Source organism: Cucurbita maxima, unplaced genomic scaffold (assembly GCF_002738345.1).
Source record: "Cucurbita maxima cultivar Rimu unplaced genomic scaffold, Cmax_1.0 Cma_Scf00081, whole genome shotgun sequence".
In the NCBI taxonomy this organism is placed as follows: Eukaryota; Viridiplantae; Streptophyta; class Magnoliopsida; order Cucurbitales; family Cucurbitaceae; genus Cucurbita; species Cucurbita maxima.
The window spans coordinates 283696-289174 of NW_019272097.1; the positions used below are offsets into that span (position 1 = coordinate 283696).

Sequence of the window (5479 nt, forward strand, 5' to 3'; positions counted from 1 at the left end):
AGGCTCCCATATGTAACGAGAAATGTAGGGATCTCTAAAACATAAGAGTCATCGATTAAGAAGCTCATATCATGTGTCAAAAAAGATCTTCACATATCCAATTGTTTGGTTTTCTATCGCTGTGTATATTCATTTCGAAGTCAGTATTTTATTTTTGGATAACTCCATGGATGAATGAGATAACTTTGTTTTACTATTAAAAAAAAAAGAAGTTGTAACGTCCCTAATTTTCTTAACCTAATTTGCGACGTTGCGTTACATTCATAAGGCGAAAATGGAGAAGCTCATATAAAACAACCTTAATAACAACGACATGACTTTTATAAGAAGGTTCATAGCACGAAGGATCAACCTAACTCGGGAATCAACCAAAATCTAACTAGGGAAAAAAAATGCAATTATTTATTATTCAAAGGAAATCTCGAACAGAGCATCTATTGTCCTACAAACCCAACCTTTAACTTCCATGACCTTTGCAGCGTTCACCGTCAACTGTATAGGGGAGCTTTGCATTTACGTGAAAATGTAGGTACCACGTGGCTTGAGTATTTTATAAAATAACCAGTAAGTTGCCCCATTGTTGGGGTTAGGCATCCAATACACATTCAGAACACATGCAAATCACGTGCAGCACACATGCACAAATACAAGCATAAAAACGTGAGGGGGACCTATCTTTCATTCCCATTACATGGCCTTAGACCCTTGCTTTATCCGGGCAGGGTGGATTCGTGGTACTTCTCCACACATGGCCCACTTACGTAAACTTAGGCCCACCAGATGGATTCGTATACAAACCCCTTGGGCCTGGCTTGGTAGGGTACATGTGACACATTACCGAATGCCACAGAAAAGGAAAGGCCTGCATGATATCATAGCAAGCATAATATCGAATGTACACGTCCGTACCATCATAACATAATGGGGAAGTAATCCTATGCACGTGACACACAACATGCATGAGGTCCCTAAACCTTACCTCCATGGCATTATACATACAACATTCCATTCCCTTGTCATGTTACATAGCATGGCTTAGTTAAGCATTATGTAAGCGTATCATAGTAACCCAATCACCACATCCATGGCATGCAAAGATCTCAACACATTCATGGCATCTCAACTTATTTCATGCATAAAAGGTAAACAATGCACGGCAAAACAAAATCACATAAGCGTGGCATATACCAACATTTCACAGCGTAAACACATGACATAGTATACAACGGCAACACACATGGTACATGCAAAGGCCATAGGATACACATCATCATACATATACAGTAACTAACTCCAACAGTAAGATTACTTACCTCTCTGGCCTTGGGTGAAGTCACTCACGATAGGCTAACTTTAACGCTTAACTACTCCCTATAAAACCACATTATACACTTAGAGTCTTTTCATAATAGAACCCAATTAAACCTTATGTCTAACTATCAAGGTATGTTCCTATCATAACCTGTTTTAGCAAAATGGAGTTACATTGACCTCAGATGAGTGAAACAAGGGGGGAAACGACTCTAGAAGGTTGCTTACTAAGTCTTTGTACTCATTCCCCATTCTCCATTTTTTTTCAGGTAATAAGGAGCTGGTCGAAGTCTGGAGAGGACTCTAGAGAAGATGCCATAGACAAACCTCACTCGTCGTCCTTCAACCCTTTTGTGTCCTTCCTTAAATTTTTGTTTTAACAATTGTGTTGTGTTTAAAATACTTTGTTTAAACCTTATTTTGGTATAATATAAATATAATGTATGAGAAGTTTTAAATGTGGTTCGTTTTATTTCGGGAAAAAAATTTACCCATCTTTTTAGAGTCATCGAGTCAGCCCGATCCTTACAATGTGTTAGCTCCCGGTGTTTGACAATATGTTCTCCTTGTCTAAAGTGTTTATCTATACAGAGCTAGGGTGTAAGAGTTAGGTTGGTTGTACGATGTCTTAGGTCAAGATGCATACACTTAACTAAGCACCTTAGGATCGTGGCGATGTTAAGAGGGCCTATACCCTATTACTCCAAGACTAAAGAAAAGTCGAGGAGTCATAAACGAGTAACTTGGAACCAAAAGCTCTGTTAAGCAACCTAGCTTTCCTAGGAATCCAATAAACCTCTTCAACTCTTAGACATGACCAAGACGCATTTTAAAACAGTGAGGCTGACAATGATGCATAATGGGCCAAAGTGAATAATATATGCTAGTAGTAATTTTGAGTCGTAACAAAATTAATAGTCAAGATGGCTGAGTTAGTCTAAGGCGCTAGTTTCGAGTACTTGTCCAAAAGGGCATGGGTTTAATCCCATTGTTGACATGATTTTTTATTGTGAGATTCGGTGATGGTTGGAGAGTTATAATGGTCAACATTTTAAAACGTGAGGTTGGCATATGTAACGAGCAATGTAGCGGTTGGTGGCGATCTATAAAAAATCTATAAAGACTAGGAATCATAAATTAAGAATCTATTAAATTTTGTTGTATAAAACAACCCACTCTATATTTGTTAGAAAAGAAGATCAGCTATTGTGGTTTGTGCTTTAGGGTGATTTATGGATGTCTTCCGGTTGAGGATGTTTGCTTGTATTGTGCTTGATATAGTATGAGTTAGCTCCAAGTGTTTGAGAGTGTATTCTCCTTCTCTAGCATATTTATCTACATAGAGATAGGGTGTAAGAGTTAGGTTGGTTATACGATGACTTATGTCAAGATGCATACACTGAACTAGGCACCTGAGGATAGTGGCGACGATAAGAGGGTCTATACCCTATTACACAAAGACTAAAGAAATAGTCGAGGAGTAATAATAGAATAATCTGGAGCCAAAAGCTCGTGTTAAGCAACCTAGGAAACCAATAAACCTCTTCAACACCTAGACATGAGCAAGACGCATTTTAAAACCATGAGCCTCACAATAATTGCCAAAGAGGATAATATATGCTAGAAGGGTGGGTAGCAATATGTAAAACATGGATTAAGGAAGCTCATATCAATTAATGTTTACTCACAAGGATATTTCCATATCTGGTTGGTTGGTTATCTATCAGAGCCGAATCTATTCTAACTATCAGAGCCAGGTTTCAATCCTGGGACTTGTGGGTTATGGGCCCACCACGCTTCCGCTGCGCCACTCTGATTTGATAAAATAGAGGATGAGCTATTTTGATCTGTTCTCCAGGGTGATTTATGGATGTTATCTTTCCATTGAGCTTGTTTGCTTGTATTGTGCATGGATAAAATAGAGGATGAGCTATTTTGATCTGTTCTCTAGGGTGATTTATGGATGTTATCTTTCCATTGAGCTTGTTTGCTTGTATTGTGCATGATTTAGTATGTGTCAGCTCCAGGTATCTGATAGTGTGTTCTCCAAGTCTAGTGTGTTTATCTACATAGAGTTAGGGTGTAAGTGTTAGGTCTGTTATATGATGAATTAGGTCAAGATGCCTACACTAAACTAAGCACCTTAGTTTCGTGGCGAAGATAAGAGGGTCTATACCCTATTACTCCAAGACTAAAGAAAGATTTGTGGAGTCAAAATAGAATAATCTTGAGCAAAAAGCTCGTGTTAAGCAACCTGCCTAGCCTAGGAATCTAATAAACCTCCTTAAAACCTAGACATAATCAAGACGCATTTTAAAACCATGAGGCTCACGATAATGCATAACGAACCAAAGCGGATAATACGTGCTAGCGGTGATTATGAGATCTTACAAAAAAAAGTAGTCAAGAAGGCCGAGTTTGTCTAAGGCGCATGTTTCAGGTAACCAAGACGCACTTTAAAACCATGAGGCTCACGATAATGCATAACGAACCAAAGCGGATAATACATGCTAGTGGTGATTCTAAGATCTTACAAAAAAAAAGTAGTCAAGAAGGCTGAGTTTGTCTAAGGCGCAAGTTTCAAGTATTGTTTTGAAAGGGCATGGGTTCGAATCCCATTCTTGATATTATTTTTTTATTGTGAGATTCGGAATGGGGAGGTTTAATTGTCAACGTGTTTTAAAAGTGAGGCTACCATTTGTAACGAGAAATGTAGCAGCGATCTATAAAACATAAAGTCATGGATTAAGAAGCTCATATCAATTAATTTTGTATGTTTATTCACAAAGATCTTTCCATATCTGGTTGGTTGGTTATCTACGAGAGCTAGATTTCAATCTTGGGACTTGTGGCTTATGGGCCCACCACACTTCCGCTGCGCCACTCTAATTTGTTAAAATAGAGGATGAGCTATTGTGATTAGTTCTCCAAGGTGATTTATGCATGTTATCTTCCCGTTGAGCTTGTTTGCTTGTATTGTGCCTGATTTAGTATGTGTCAGCTCCAGGTGTTTGACAGTGTGTTCTCCAAGTCTAGCGTGTTTATCTACATAGAGCTAGGGTGTAAGGGTTAGGTTGGTTATATAATGACTTAGGGTTTAGGGTACGATGACTTAGGTCAAGATGCCTACACTAGACTAAGCACCTTAGTTTCGTGGCAACGATAAGAGGGTCTATACCCCTATTACTCCAAGACTAAAGAAAGAGTCGAGTAGTCAAAATAGAATAATCTGGAGCCAAAACCTCGTGTTAAGCAACCCAGTTAGCCTAGGAATCCAATAAACCTCTTCAACACCTTAGTTTCCTCGTTTCTTGATGGTTTTGGACGATTCAAGAGTAAAAAATGTTCTCTTCATAGTTCTGGGAGGATTTCGTGAAAAAGGCACGAGCAGAATTGGACTCCTCGTGGCTAAAGCGGCGGTTGCCTCCCTCTCTCTAAAACTTTCTTTCTCTCTCTATCCCCTTTTATGCAAGACTTTTGATAATTTGAACCCTTTAGTTGTTGGAGGGGCAAAATTACCTATTTGCCCTCTTTGTTTTTTTTCTTTAAATATTCAGGTGCTACACTCCCCTCTACCTGTGTCATGGTCTCTTGGGTTGCATGTCACCATTAGCTGTACAAGGGAGACTCTCCTTTACATGGAAAAATAAGACTAGCACATGACTTGAGTATTTTGATAAATACTCAAAAAATGGCTCTTCTATTGCTGTTAGATGCAAGCAAATATAATCATGAGTGTGACGTATCATATCAGTCTATATTTCTTAGGCAGCTATACTAAGTGGGTTATTTTGATGTGTATTTACTGTTCTACATACGGTCTACAGGTACGAGTATGGACCCACCAGTCGGTTCGCACACCTTTTGGGCCCCTTTCTTGTCAGGTGAGCATTATCTGGGAGTTGTTGACGTCGGACACCAGTTAGGAATAGCGACCTTCTTAGCATTATAACAAATATAATGATCATTTTCTTGTCTTGTAGTGTACGCATTCATACCATTGTAAAAGATGGAGGGGTATCCCCGACGCATGAACACACAATGATACATGAGGTGTACCGACCCTAAATTTTTACTTACCTAGAGTCGCTACCGACATCATCATCTAAACTCGCATGTGGAATTAAACATTTAAAACTTCATTATAAAACATAACCTTCGTCTTAAG

The 5479-nt window shown here is 38.8% G+C and overlaps 1 non-coding gene across 1 annotated transcript; it reads right to left on the reverse strand.

Annotated features, from left to right (window-relative positions):
* Positions 1-3056: 3056 nt before the first annotated feature.
* Positions 3057-3128, reverse strand: TRNAM-CAU. The gene has a single exon. It is a non-coding gene; the product is annotated as a tRNA-Met (tRNA).
* Between the last annotated feature and the right edge of the window lie 2351 nt (positions 3129-5479).